At 41.5% G+C, this 16,424-nt stretch overlaps 1 protein-coding gene across 3 annotated transcripts in view; it reads right to left on the minus strand.

The window, feature by feature from the left end:
• The window catches only part of SRGAP3 (SLIT-ROBO Rho GTPase activating protein 3), a 281,414-nt gene that overhangs the window by 202,673 nt on the left and 62,317 nt on the right, over positions 1–16,424 (minus strand). The gene's annotated exons all lie outside the window — the stretch shown is intronic.

Raw genomic sequence — 16,424 nt, forward strand, 5'->3', positions numbered from 1 at the left:
CAGTATTCGCTATTTGTTTATAAATTTTCATTCATTTGATCAGGAAGCAAAAACAGGATCATGTGACTTAGGTGACCACTCGTATATCCTGAGTAAATAATAGTCAAGTGTACAGGTTATAGCAAATATTTTGGCATCAACTGTTTGAATGATAGTTTATAAATTCATACTATAAAAAACAAAAAAGAAAAAATAAATAAAAGCAAAACAAAAGCTTCTTCCTAGATAAACCTCAAGCAGAAACTAGGGCAAAACTGGTCATATAAATTATTCACAGTGATTCACTCGACCACTTTCAGTTGGATACCAAAATCCATCCATACTTATTTAAATTTAGTGCATTTAGGCCCCAATCCTCCTGAGTTCTGTCATAACACATCTATTTGTATGAACTTGGATTTTCAAATCTTTGTGGATAACACATCAGACAAAGAATAGATGTTTTTAGTGTAATGCTTCTATTAGTCTACTGTATTCAGCTTTGAATTGCTGGCCTGAGGGGTGAAATTAGTACCAATTCATTATTTTTGTGGCCTTTCAAAGAATAGCTGAATACTCATGGAAAACGTTGGAAACAGTTTTAGTTTGAAATAATTTTGCGCACAGATTGTGATGAATTTGGAGCTGTAACATCCTGTAACAGTAACACTGATCAATTTTTGGGTGGGCGTTTTTCATCCTTCATATTGACTACCGAAGACACTCTCAGGCAAACATGAGCTTTATTCCTTAGAAGTTCATCTGCTCCTCTTGCCTATTCCTCACATAAAATTTCTACCAGGGGATTGTGACTTCAAGATAAAAGTACAGCACTACCTCAATTATCTGAAACTCCACTTGAAAACCAGGAATTGAAATGTCCCTTCAAAACCTGCAACCTGAGTTAACGGAGCTATTGAAGCAATTGAAAACCAAAAGATGTTTAGCATTTACGTGTCCAAAGTCAAAAGAAAAAGGGAAGTGGAAACCAATTAAAGAAGTGGCAGAATGATTTCTAAATCCAATCCCTCCCCAAAAATTCTGCATTATGCTCTCTCACATGCTCCTTTTTAAGCCAACTACAAATACATTTCAGCAACCCATCTCAAGCCTTAAAACAGGCTGGGTAGCTTTGTCTCTAATGAGGATTTCTGAAGTGTCAGGTATTAACACCAAGTGGAATGACTCTTTAGCAGATGGATTAATAAATTCTATCATACGGCATCCTTCTGACCATAATACAGAGACATTTCACTGGCTGAGATAAGAGTCAAAATTCTAAATATGTTGGTTCTCTCTCAGCTACTTTTGCAGAGTTAATTACTGAAAGCCTGGATTCCTTCTGCCCCCAACACACACAGCAGGTAGCAAACAGCTATGAAAGCGGAGATGTTGCCAGCTGGTAACTCCTGAATAACTCATTAGTCGCTATGGATGTTCATCCAATATTATGCTGGCATTGCCAGGGAGTCCACAATCTTATGGGTATATTTACTAATAAGATGGATCAGTTTTGTCAGGTTCTAATTGGTTTTAGAACAAGCCTTCAAGATAACAAACAACAATTAAAAGGCTAACAGGGTCTCCACAATGTGCAACTCTGACTGGGTTTTATAAGGTCGTCAACAGTGGGGAAGGAGTGTTACCAAGGATACGTAATCAGTGGACTATCATGCATTCTCAGGTGGACGCAAGGAGTGTCCCCCCCCCACCCCATGACTGAACAGTTCTACATCCCATGATCAATTGCTTCTCATCAGCCATCCAATTTGCACATATGCCTTTCTGGTTTCTTTGCTGCAAGTTACATATTGTTCATCTGTCTCTAGCACTCAGGAAAATAGCCCAGCACATTGATAACGACATACTACTCATTTACTCCCTGTGTATCTGGCTGGGAGTTCTCTTTTTCTTACTACCCGCTCATTCGTGGTTTTGCCACAGACATTCCAAAAATAAAGTCAGACAACATTATTCTGCATTCACATTAGACACACTAACAGCTGGTCTACCCTGAAAGCTTACATCCGCATATCTACATCTCTCAGGGGTGTGAAAAATTCACACCCCAGAGAGATGTAGGTAAGCCAACCTACCCCCCTCTGCAGACAGCACTATGTCAATGGAAGGATTCTTCTGTCGACTTAGCTACCACCTCGTGGGGTGGAGGCTTAACTGCAGCCGCGTCGCTCTAGTGAGTGTCCACACTGAAGCATTACAGGAACCCAGCTGAGCACTGTAGCATTTTAAGTGTAGACACAGCCTTAAAAATCACAGTACAGCATACACTGTCTATTGTTTTCATAAAATTTCAGACTATGATGCTGCTATCTCTTCCCCTTCCCTATGGGCAAAGTTGATTTTCTCCAGTAAGAAAGCCAACATCTGCCACAACTGATTCTACCAGCCAAGAAGGATAGGGGTCTAAAGTTATTTAGAAGCTCCCCAAGCACTTCCAGAATTTCAGTGAGAAACATCAGGTGGAAAAAACTGTAAACACAGAAAGATGAAGTGACTCGCCCAAAGCACAACACAAGTCAGCAGTCAAGATGGGAACAGAGTTCTGACTCCCAGTCTCTCCGGGCCACATCACCTGACATCAAGTTCTCCCATGCCATCAGGCAGCCCACTACCACTTTCTATGCCAGCACTAGACAGAATAGAAGGAGGGATGATGTGGTTGAAAATGCAGCACACAATAGATCTGAAGCAGTAAGATTCATAGCTATTTGGACATAATTATCTCCGTTCCAAAGTAACAGAAGAGGATGTTTTCCACAAGTCTTTCAGAATGTCTGGATTATATCTTCAGAGAGAACTGTGAACATGCTTAGGTCTGGAAATGAAAGGCTGCAGATCAATGTTTTTATCTCCATATTTGTGCTAAGTAGTCTCCAAGAAAGGTTCATGAATATTTTAACTTAAGAAATATTTTTAAAATCCTAAAGAAGTTATTTTCTGGCTTTGTGACCTGCAAAATTATCCTCTTTTCTTCCAATGTCCTGGGAAAGAGATAAACCATCTGTTAAACATTTCTCTGACAGCTGACAAAGATATCATCATGCTACAACAGTATCTGAATGTATTTCTGTTGTTGTTGGTTTTGGATAGTAACTGAATATGCTGCTTTTTCCAAGGCAACTCTGCTTCCTAAAAAGTTGCATCAACAAAATCTACAAGAATGAGTAAGATGATCAGAAAGAAATGCACACAACATGTCTGTTTTCTCCTCTGTTCCTTTGTCACTCTCAATTTGGAATTTACCTCTTACATGAAAGACTATTCTTTCTCCAACTGAGAAACTAAACCTACCATTGGACAAAAGCGATGACTACATAAGTACTCCTTTTGTTATGGTTTCACTTTCAGGAGTTTATAATGTGACATTTTCACTTACATTATGTTTGCTTACTGTTTCTTTAGGGATTTTAGCAAGAGTAGGTCAAGAATATAGGTTCACTGCTCTGGAAAATGCCTTTTAAAAAAATGTGAATCACTCCAAATACTCCTAGACAGGGAGGCTTGAAAGAAACAAAAAAAAGTATTTTGAGAACCTTCCAACTGAGAGCATGTTTTTCATTTCACTCAATACATGATTTGGTCAAACTCATTTTTGTTGTTTCCTTCATTGCTGTTTTGTTTTCAGTTTTTGAAATTACTCATGGAAGCCATTTGTCAGGGATTTTTAACTCTGACTCTGAAGCAGTAGAAAAATATAATTATAATAATCATGATCCTATGCATGTAGAGTGCCTGATCTTGCATCCATTCAATTCAATGGCAAAACTCCCATCCACTTTATATCTGCCTGTCTTGCCCCAGTAAAGTAGCTACTTTTCAACCAAGGACCTCAGAGTCCTTTACATGTGTTAATTAGTTCTGCCTAGGACATGGAATTATCCCCATTTTTCTGTGGGCCCGTACAGAACATCCACTGAATAGAGTGAAAGGCAAATTAAAGAGCGACTTGTAAAAGAAATTAAGGCCCCACTATGCAAACCCTCCATATGCACAACTTTCAGCCATTCCAACCAGAGTTCCTCACATGCAGGGTTTGTGAGACCAGGTCCTTAATATTTTAAGAACTGCATGCTGAGGCACTGTAATCTGAATGTATATGCATCTTTGCATGTACCTTCCAGGTCACTTATATTGTATTTGCAACCAAGAAGCAAGCCCGTCCTCCCCACTGCTTTCTCTCTCTCATGCTTTTATTTCTAATTTACTGTCTTATCAACTAAGTTCTTCTTTTCATCAACCAATATCTGTTGGAAATAAACACAGCCCAAGCTACGACAGGCAGCTCTGTTCCCCATAGGTGTGAAATGATCTGGTGTCCATGGCAACTCGACCACATTCAAACATTGCCAGCTGTGCCAAACTCAATAGTTCCGGAGACAGACAAGGCAGTTGAGGTAATATCTTTTATTGGTCCAACTTTTGTTTTTAAGCTTATGCAGAGCTCTTCTTCAGCCCTGCATCATGCTTCTGTAGGGTAATGTTAAGTAACCTAGACTTTCCCAATCATTCTGGTTCCAACACAACATAACCTCTGTTTCCTGCCTCTCCATCCTGGAGGCATAGGGAAGCTCTAGAGTGGAAAACTATTATTTACATTGTGGTGATCAGAGTTCCCTTGCGCTGCAGGCTGTACAAACATAGAACATTGGGGCCTCGCCCAAAACAATCTAACAATCTAAATTGAGCATTAGAGCCCACAGTTGTTTGGGACAAAGAGGCAGGGGGGAGCACAAGATAGGGGTAGAAATGTTAGGAAGAGTAACAGAAAACTGTGGCGCAGTGATTGCTGCTTAACTGTGGAGAGGGCTTTGCAGGCCTCATGGCAAGAGTGGATTTCAAGGAGAAAATCCAAAGGAGGATAACGCAGTAGATTTAACACCCAATTTCTATGGCTAATACAGTATACAAGATTAGCAAAGCAAACCACTGGTGCACAGGGAGGAAGGGTACTTTTGTCATACCTCAGGGGTATGAATAATCCATACCCCTAAGCAACACAGTTATTCCGCCACAAGCGCTGGTGTAGACAGTGCTATGTCAACGGGAGACTTTCTGCCACCAACATAGCTACCGCCTACTGCGGAGGTAGAGTTATTAAGGTGACTGAAGAGCTCTCCCACATCGGTTTAGAGTGCCTTAGGACACACTACAGCAGCACAGCTGCATTGGTGCCACACCACCAGTGCAAATTTCTAGTGTAGACCTGCCCTAAGTCATTTCACCTCTCTGGGCCACAGTTTCCCCATCAATGGAATTGGGGTAATAATATGGTCTCTGAGGGGAGCTGTCAAGCTTAATTCATTAGCATTTTAAAAACACTTTGAAGATCTTTAGATGGAAGCTTTATAGAAGTGCAAAGCGTTATTTAATCTAGTGTTCTCTCTGCCTCCGAGATGTGATGGTTTAGACAGAAAAGAAAAAATTATAACGCACCTAGCCAAATTTGCAATGCTGTACCTGGGGGAAGGGGAAAGGATTCGAAAATTCCTTCTTGACCTCTATGAAAAATCACCTCATGCCCTGAAGCATGAAATTTCATCATGGCATAATTACAACAAGATAGTCAAACCAATACAGTGTACAGATGAACCCTTATTAAAAAGCAAAGTAGAATAATGTTCTGCAGTAATAATCCATCTCACTATTGCACACAATATCATTACAGCAGCATTTTGGTCCATTACATCTAGCATACTGTAGTATTGTTTATATTAGAGAAGGAGCTATTAGTCAGGCTTCCTAAAAGACTTTTCCTGCATTCTATGGATTGCCTGCCCCAGAGACGCTTGTCATCTTGGGCAGTGCTATTTCAGTCCCTGCAATATGGAAACAAAACAACTCAAAACAAACATGGAGTTCTCAATGCTGCCATCTTCTAGGTCTTTGCATTGAATATTATGCCCTTCCTATTACATGCACTACAGAGATCCTGGCATGTGTTCATTTGGGCATGACCCATCATTCACTGAAGTCAATGGGAGATATACCACTGACTTCAATTAGCTGGATTAAGCCTTTAAAGAATTTGTTGCATTAGTCATCATTTGAGTCAAATTCTTAAAAAAAAGACTCTCAAATCTTTTGGCCAGGATGAGAGTTCCCCGCCTTAACTATCCCTTACAATGCTCTGTGACTCAGGAAGATTCAACATACCCTCATGAAGAGCCACAGAGGTTCCCACTTCCTGACTGCCCAAAGCATTCTTCTCCTAGAATACTTAACAGATCTTTCTTGATTAACCAGGCTCTCTTCTTCCAACGGAGGTCAATATCATACAAGGCGATCAGAGACAAATTGTTCACAATTGTACAACAGAACTTCTTCCTCAGTTTACTTGCAATGTGCTTAAAGACAACCCCACAATGGCAATGGGCCAAATTCTGCCCTCTGTTGTAATGGCATGAAACGGGAATAACTGATTTCTAGTGAAAGTAGAATATGGCCCAAAGTGGCTTAACAAATGGAGTGAAATCCATTCTCTGTTTTTGGTGGGGTGTACTTCCTCAGTTTGTAACTGACTGAGAAAACATAGCCTCTCGCTATAGCAACAATAATTCCACCTAGCGCTTGTATAACATTTTTCATTAGTGGACCTCAAAGCTCTTTCCAAAAGAAGTCAGTATCATTATATCCATTTTACAGATGGGGAAACTGAGGCACAGACCAGCAAAGTGATTTGTCCAGGCTCACCCAGTGGTGGAACCAGAAACAGAACCCAAGTGTCTTGAGTCCCTGTCCAGCACTCTATCCATGAAGCAGTGATGCTTCTCACGATATACTACAGCCCACACACCCAAACAGTTCTCTCCTGTATAAGATCTCTCTCTCTCTCTCTCATCACCATTTTCTAATCAATCCTATACCGGCAATTCTGCAGGATGAAGGTAGGTTTTGTTTCCAGATCAGATCTGTATTTTTAAAGTTTCAAAATTAGGTAGTCTTATCTTGAGTGAGACCTCATTAGGTTCTTCTCTTTATGACAGCAAATCTTAAACTATCTCTGGAACTTTTGCAAACATAAAAGTTTTAAACTATTTGGCCAACAGTGTGTTCGTGAGTCCTTAACACTTTATAGTAGAGTTTTCTATAATCTCAATGTCTGATTAAATTATGGCATCAGACCCGAGTTAAATTTTCATAGAATGACAAATGGTCATTTGAACACATGCTTCTTCCCAGGGTTAGCTCAGTCAATCCATAAAATCATTAGTACTGTACTGTCAGTACTTTGAAACAGGGACTGTCTTCTTGTTATGTTGGTACAGCCTTTAGCATAATGAGCCCCAATCCACGACCATGGCCTCTTGGCTCTACCACAATACAAATCATAGATAACTTATTCAACCTTGTCAAGACAAAGAAACCTGAGGTGTGGCAGATTTTAGCTTTATTTATCTATAGAACTTTGAGACATTTTCTATGTTTGTCTGTATCAACGCATGCATTTTATATCACTAGATATGCCAGTTTTCTCATACAGCAAGGGCTAAATCCTGTTCCCATTGCGGACAAAAGACAATATTCCCATCAACTTCAAATGAGACCATAACAGTGGCCATCTCTGAAAAGTAAAAATCCTTTCCTATTGCTATACAGAGTCATCCTTGATTAAGCAATGCATTTGATGGAAGCACAATGGTCTTTTTCCCCCTAAGTAAATAAATAAAATAAAATAATAATAATGCCAGTAACCTAGAAATCACAAGCAACCCTGTAACAAAGCAGTCACAGTCCAGGGTCCAGGACCAAAGACCATCTCTACAACACACCAGCATGCTTACACAACAATGCTAGAAACGCATTCTAGGCTCTAGCCAAGAAACTGATTACAGCCCCAAGCATCCGGCTGGTTACTGAAACAAACATGAATCAATGAAAAATATTCTTCAGGATTCTTATAGATGACACTGGGAAAAGGAAGGCTACTGTTTAGCCAGAGTCTCTTCTAACTGCAGTTCATACTCTGCTCCTTCATGGAATTCACCCCAAGCCGGATTCGTGCAGCCCACCTTTCTATGGGAGAGAAGTGGTCAAAGCAGTTTAGTGTCCCTGCTCAACCAACCCTGAACGTCTTTTGAATAAGACTGTGCTGATTAGTTTATATTAGACCCAAGAGGTGGTGAACATTACTACTCTGGGGGAGGCAAAGGAGGGAACTCCATCCCTTTCTTCCAAATGCTGGTCTGTTAGTAGCTCTTATTCCAGTACTTAAGATTTTTTTAAAAAATATGTACATTTAAGAATTATCCTGGCAAGTTATCGCCAAAATGACATTAGGATATCCTACCTGACTCTCTCAGTTTTACTTTGCTGTGTAGGTTAGTAACCAAAATAACATCTTAAAATGTATGAGCTGGGTACATATCTAATAATGCCTACCTTATTGCAGAGCTAGTATGGTAGTGCCTAGAGACCCCAACCACACTCAGTAGCCCATAGCGTCAGAAGCTGACATCCTAAAACAATCCCTGCCCCAAAGTGCTTACAATCCAAATAGACAGGAATTCTCTCTATTTTGCACACAGGGAGCTGAGGCAGAGAGATGCAGGATGTGCCCAAGCAGAGTGTCTATGACAGAATCAGGAACTGAGCTCAGATTGCCTGAGTCCAGTCCCCAGACTTAGCTATAAGGCAATCTTTGGTCTTTATATCATACTATTCATGCCTGGAGATAATACAGATGGAGAAATATAGGCACAGGGCAGCAAAGTAACTGTCAAGACTCCAGGGCTAATGCCCTAGCCACTGGCCCATGTAGCCTGCCTTCAATATTAATGTGACCATGATTTCAACTTTAACAGTTTCATACACTATCAGTTATAGCCTGAAACTGGGGTTTAAATAATCTGCATTATTCTTTCCTGGATTCCAAAAGGAGGAACGGCAGTGGGGAGTCACTGAAAGCACCATGCGATCAAACCACTATTTTAAAATCAAAGCTCACTCAAAGTAGCAATTCTAATACTTCGGTATTCTGCTGGAGCTTAATAATGGTTTTATGGAGGAATATTTTTTCTTCTGAAGTGCAGCTCCCATAGGTACACTGCACCTTTCAAGCTTGGTAGGTCTGCCAAACTTGTACAGCTTTCATGGGCTTTCATCATACTGCAGTGCAGAGCAAACCCATGCAGAGCTGCTTTGTGGAGAAGGCTGCCATTCGTGACTGAAAATCCTCACCACATGCATGACAGCTCACACACACACACACAAAAAAAAAAAAAAAAAAGGTGAAACCAGGGAGGGAGAGTAAACTCCTCCTTCATGGATATTGTAGGGATGGTGACTATAAAAAAAATATTCTTTATTGAGGCTACCAGACACAGATAAACCCTACAGTTCTCTCATAGCTCCCAGGCTAGAGCAGTCTGTGCTACTTAATATTTTCACATAGGATTTTGCCTAAACTCTGGCTTGGACTCCCTAGCTGTAGGAGGGAATGCTTTAACACAGCTAATGACATGAAGAAGAGCTCTGTGTAAGCTCGAAAGTTTGTCTCTCTCACCAACAGAAGTTGATCCAATAAAAGATATTACCTCGCCCACCTTGTCTCTCTCATATCCTGGGATGAACACAGCTACTGCAAACAGCTATTAACTGCTGTAATGCAAGGAGGCAGGTCACATTAAAATAGTTCTACTACAGCCTTATATTTAAATACAACAAGGAGTTCTTAAAGCCAGTCTTTCCTGCAGTTTCTTTCTCCCGATTCCTTGATCTCATTTTCTTATATTCATTTCTGATACATTAACACAATGGTTCTCAATCAGGGGGTGTGTGTATTCCAGGGAGTACATCAACTCATCTAGATATTTGCCTAGTTTTACAACAGGCTACATAAAAAGCACTAATGAAGTCAGTACAAACTAAAATTTCTTACAATGACTTGTTTACACTGCTTTGTCAGTAAGTACAATATTTATATTCCCATTGATTTATTTCATAATTATATGGTAAAAATGAGAAAGTCAGCAATTTTTTCAGTAATAGTGTGCGATGATATTTCTGTATTTTTATATTTGATTTTGTAAGCAAGTAATTTAAGTGATATACAACTTGGGGTATGCAAGACAAAACAGGCCTCTTACTTTTGAAAGAGGTACAGTAGTCTGGAAAGGTTGAGAGCCACTGCATTAACATACTATTACTGCAATGGAATTCTCACACTACAGATCCTTCCATCCCTTTAATTCTCAAAGGAGAGGAATTATTCAAGTCAGGCTTTCTCCCCATCATGCAATGTATCCGTTAGAATTATCTATAGGTCTTTCGGTCACCCCTTTCTCTTGTTAATGAATACTGATAAATACTTGGATAATATAGTGACTGCCATATATATAAAATCAAAGGCCAGATATTCCCCAGCATGGTGCTGGAGAGCTGCTGAATTGCTGGAGATACCATGTTTAAGATGAACTGTAAAGCCAAGGTCCTCACTGCTTCTGGTAATTAAAGATCCATAACATTTTCACATGGGTAGATATGATGGGTTCCCCTTGGGGTTCCACCTGGAACTGGGGTACCACTGAGCCCTCTGATCCATCAACCTGGGCTCTCTCTCACACTGTGCTGCTGTGATAAGCTGTAGACACGCTCCCGGTCTTACACTTCCACCAGCATTCACACAGCTACATGCAGGTTCTCTGACTAGCCACTGCACGAACCAACAGTAGAAAGGCTAAAGCCAAGGTAACTCTCAGCTCCTCAGGCAAACCCCCCCTCTGGAGCATAAACCCAAAATTATACCGTCTTGCGCTGCACAGGAAACTGTACCGCGTAAGCTCAGAGTTCACACATACACCCCAAATCATGGAGAGGAATATGCAATACCCCCTCTGAGCTAAGATTCCCACACACTTCATTCCAAATTCACTGGTTTAGATTAAAACATAAAATAAATTTAAAAAAATCTCTCTTTTGTAGTTAATAAGTGATAAGGGATAGCAAACAGATCAAAGCAGATTATCTAGCAAATAAACAAAACCGCAAACTAATCTTAACATACTAGATAGATAGGGTGAGAATCTGATAATTCATATCCAAACTGATGATACAGGCAGACTTGTAGATTCTTAAAGGCACAAGCTGCCTTAGTTTTACAGCTTGGGTTTCTCAGGTCTTCATACACGAGCTAGAAATTCCATTAGCCTGGGTCCAGCACTTCCCACCCAGTTCAGTCTTTGTTTCTCAGGTGTTTCCCAGAGTCTTCTTGTGTGGGGAGTGACGAACAACCAATGATATCACTCCCTGGCTGATATAGCTTTAACATATGGCGGGAACCCTTTGTTTCAAAACTTGGTTCCCAGACCGGTTTTGTGGAAAAATACTGACATTTCAAGACGGTGTCCAGAATCGTGTGGTCTGGTCACAAATCCTTGTAGACTCATAGCAGCCATTACTTACAGACCGTCTGAAATGTTCTCAAGAAGGCTCACCAGGTGGGAGATAAGCTTCTCCTGAGGCCCACTGTTTTCCCTAATGGTTCATTGCCCTGAATAGGCCCCTCCCAACCAGCTATCTAGACTGAAAGCATCTTGTCCAGTGGGCGTTACCCAGGCATAACTACTTTTGAAGTACAGAGACATAGTATTTATGACTTCCGATACAAAAATGATACATGCATACAAATAGAATAATCACATTCAGCAAATCCTAACTTTTCCAATGACACCTTACACGACCAATCTTGCATAAAATACATCATAATTATGCTATAATTATATCATTATAATATCACTATGAAGAATATGGGGTGCAGTGTCACAGTAGGAGCGTTAGCCTCATCGTATTGGATAAATTCCAATCTGGGGGATTACATTTTAACTCTGTTAATTACTCCTGTCCTTTTATTTAACTACAATATTCTTCTTGACTTCCTGCCTAGACTACTGTGTAGTGTTGGAAGGTGCCGTTAAGCAGCTACTACTCTCTGCCCTCGCCTCTGAAATGCGGCTGCCTCTGGGGTGGAGAGAGACCAGCACATATCTAAGGCATATCTGAACGTCTTAAATTACACCCATAAATAACTGTAGATGCAAAATTTCACCTGCAATGCAGCAAGTGCAAAAAAAAAAAAAAAAAAAAAAAAAAAAAAAAAAAAAAAAAAAAAAAAGAGTCCCAGTTAAGTCTGGGCTGCTAATGAGACCCATAGTTTGCAAAGCACTTTGGAATCCTTAAAGAAGTAATAAATATGAGATATTGCTACTACTAATACTCCTTAGATTACCACGGTTTACTCATTTCCATTTCCTTCCTTGTTTGCTGGTATGATACATGCCAATAAAATAATATATGGGGTGCAATGGCGGTGGGAGGGAGACAGCACAATAATGCTTAGTAAGGAATACTCATCTTCTTCCAACAGGATGATTTTGCTGGTGGCTAAACGAAAGCATGGCAGAATTAAATCAGAATTCAGGATTAAAACAGTCAACCAGGCTGTAAGAAAGGGGAAATTACTTTATGCCATATTTACTAGAGCCTGGCAATTTGCAACATGAATCCAACATGTAACAACTTCTTTCTTTAGCTCTGAACTGAAGCCATGTGTTACTTATTTGAACTGCTCAGTCACTGGCCACTTGTCAGGAGTACAAATGCCTCTTAAAAGCTTGGTAAATGCATTTCAGGAGGCGATTGCTATGCTGCTGTGGGTGGTAGTTTAACAAACAGCTACTGAGACAAAGCCAAATTCAGGCAAGAAGGGGGGTGGGGAATTAACAGCTCAGGTTTTTGTTTTGTTTTTTTTCCCCTTTTTCCCCCTTCAACAGGCCAAGGGAACGGGAGAGTAACTTCTGCTCTTGACAAATGCTGAAACCATGCACAGAGCACTTAAAATATTATCCCTTGCAGGAGCCTATCAATACCAGTTCAACACAGTAAGAGCATTTGGTATTGGACTCTTATAGGCCCTAAAAATTCTTCACCTGGAATCAAGACTAGCGACAGCCCTTGGATAAATGTTACAAGAGGAATTTATTTAAAAGATTGATGAATGGTGCCCATTGCCTCAGCACCCAGGCACCGGGCAGAAGAAAGAGGCAGAAAGAAAACTAGATTTACCAACGTTAAAATAGCAGCCTGCTGGAGCACTGAGTTTCAGGACTATGAAAGTCTAGTCGAGGTGCTGCTTCCCGAGACTGCCAAACCCCAGTTCCTGAAGACCACCAGTGTGAGCAGTTCCCAGCACCATGCTGGGGCTTCTGCTGAGGACAACCTGCTATCAATGCTGCAGAGCCAGGAACTTGCTGCAAGAGCCACCTAGCTGACCATAGCTGCAGCAAGAGGGCACATACAGGGAGTGGACAACTGAGGCCTAGGCTATTTTGGCTGGATAGATCACAGTGACCTGTGCTCCGACTAAACAAGAAAGAAGCGCAGGAACAATGGGTGCTAGTGGGATCCGTTCATAACAATTGGATTGACTCAAGGGAGAAGCTGCTCCATTCCACGCTATACGAAGCTTCAGCTTTTTTCCAAGAATAGCCCCAAGCAGAGCACACTACAGTTATCTAGCCAAGAACATACACAAGGTGTGGGTCAGTGTAGTGAGGGTTCAAACCAGAGTAAAAAACAGTTGCAGTCTCTTTGGAGCCTAATGTACAAATGGCAGCATTAGCTAGGACCTCCGCCAGAGAACCCAGGAGCATTGATGGTGCCAAAGAGAGCCAGACACTGAACCACTGAACTGCACCACCAAAATCTGGACATTGCACCTTTAATTGCTGGTGTGTCAGAGCCCGAGCTGGTTTCCTCTAGGGGCTGTCTCCTGCTTATCAGCAACACTTCTGTCTTACCCACACTGAACCTATGCCACTGTCATCCTGATCCATACAGTACCTCTGCCTGAGGCCAGGAAATCAAATGGGACTATAACATATGGGTTTAAAAGAAAAAAAAACTATGGATCAGTGGCTTAGCCATATACTCATGAGGATACTGCATGCTAAAGTGCTTCTGTCTCCCCCATCTTCTGAACACACACATGAAACAGGATCTCATCTGCAAGAAGTCATAGAGACTAGAACCTGTCAGAGGGGAAGAAACACACCTGGTGAAGGGCTTCTCCATTCATTCCTACAAGGCTCCACAGGTGAGTCAACAGAGCACCACAGTCACTGGTACCAGTCCAATAAAAGGTTACCGTGGACACTTTCCCTTAGCCTATCCACTAGAGGTAACAATACCACAGACATGTCTGAAACCGGGATGGGAGAGAACAAGGCACCAGAGACTGAATAGACACCTTACAGACAGACAGAGAGGCTGTCAGCATTAAATTATGGTATTTTGGGAAGGGCTTTACCACCCCTCCCATGAGGGCAGCTCCACACGTGACAGAGTTAACAAACCTCATGAACAATGGCCCAAATGCTCCTGGCTGGTCTTCTCCGGCTATCCGCAGCAAGGGCCCAGCTCACAGGTGATGAGACAAATCCCCCCCACACCTCCCTCATTTCCATCAAAGTGAATAGGGCGTGGGAGGCATAGGGATCTTGGAATTTTTATTATAAATCAAATTAAATATTACACACCCAACCTCCCTTAGCAAACTGGAGCAAAACCCAGCCACAGAAACACCACATTTGGTGCCTCCTCCCCCAGCCCCACAGCCACAATGCTGTTCAGCTCAGTTCAGACTGGATTCAGTCTTTTATATTTGTTAATTTAGCAGATAAGATAGAAATTCATCCTAGTGAGAAAAAAATCTTGACTCAGACCAATGGGCAGGAAAATCTGATCCTACACCCTGAAAGCCACACCCTCTCTCAGACTTAACACGTCTCTCACATGCCCTTGCCCTGAAGTGGGCTGTTCCCGCTTTGCCCATTACGACTGACACCAGTCGAGTAGAACCAGTCACAAGGCTAATAATCAGCTTAAGAGAATGATCCAACCAATATCCAAACTCATATGCACTACACATCCCTGCCTTAACTCACCCACCCCATCCTTCTATTCGCCACCACAAGTGAACCAAGCAAAGGCAGGCTGCAAGAATACTAGGGCAAAGCCCAGAGCATAAACAGAATGTGATTTTGAAAAAGAAAAAAATTTAAGCCCGGTATTTTCCCTTCTTTTTCCAACCTTCCCAGCAGAAAATACATGACTGTAAGATGAGAATTACTACCCTTGTAATCAAGGGTTTATCCCTGCAGTGCCTCAAAGGGAACAGATTGCCCCAGACACTTCAGCTTCAGCCCCCTTACACAGCATAGACACAAAGGATAGGCAGGTTTAGAACAATTAGCAAGCCAGTGAAACCATCCCAGATCTGGAAAACCAGGACTTTGTAAACAGAATCTGTTTTCAGGCAGATCAAATCTCGTTAGGACTGGTCTTGTGACATGCCCGGCCGCAAGCTCTGGGAAGGGGAGCGGGGGTGGGAGAAAAGGTCAGATCTGGATCCCAGTACTGCAGAGAGTGGGAAACAGAACCTAGAACACAGTAACTTCTCTCTCCTGCCCAAGCATCAGAGAGGGAAATCGGGTTGGTTTCCCTGTTATCACAAGCAGTAACCTGCATTTCTTGGGCCAGGGTCCAAGAAACTCCCACTGAAATCAACATGGGGAGAATTGGACTTGCTGTGTTTAAGGCCAGCTCAGAGCCTCACAGTGATCAATGCATGTCTATACACAGATTACACTGGTTTTTTATATATGGTTTCAGAGTAGCAGCTCTGTTAGTCTGTATTCACAAAAAAGAAAAGGAGTACTTGTGGCACCTTAGAGACTAACAAATTTATTTGAGCATAAGCTTTCATGAGCTACAGCTAGAAGTGAGCTATAGCTCATGAAAGCTTATGCTCAAATAAATTTGTTTTATATATATATATATATATATATATATATATATATATATATATATATACACACACACACACACACACACACACACACACATATATATGGTGTACTACTTCTAACTACAGTCCCTCAGCTCAGGGAATAGCTTCTCAACCTAGAACAAAGCAAAACCTTCAAGTCCAAGTTTAAAGGTGAGCTAGAGAAAGAAATGCTTGTGGTGGTTTAAACTGCGTATTGTAGTAAATCGGAGCACTTGGATTTTTACCCGAGGGGAAAACAAAATCCTGGCCTTTTTTGAGTCTTGGGAGGGAGGGCGGGATCTTTTATCTCACAGCTATGTAGCAGGGGCCGAGGAAAATGGAAATGGGAACCTTTCATTGCTTTAACAGCTCAATGGGGAAGGAAGGGTTGAGAAGGAGAGACCGCTGATTCGGCATCCTTTTTATCTAAAGTGCAGGCACTCCCTCAGGGTCATCAATGTGTAGTGATCAATGGCTCCATGTCTAGTTGGCAGCCGGTGTCAAGTGGAGTGCCCCAGGGGTCGGTCCTGGGGCCCGTTTTGTTCAATATCTTCATAAATGATCTGGAGGATGGTGTGGATTGCACTCTCAGCAAATTTGC

Source organism: Dermochelys coriacea, chromosome 7, assembly GCF_009764565.3.
Source record: "Dermochelys coriacea isolate rDerCor1 chromosome 7, rDerCor1.pri.v4, whole genome shotgun sequence".
Lineage (NCBI taxonomy): Eukaryota > Metazoa > Chordata > Testudines > Dermochelyidae > Dermochelys > Dermochelys coriacea.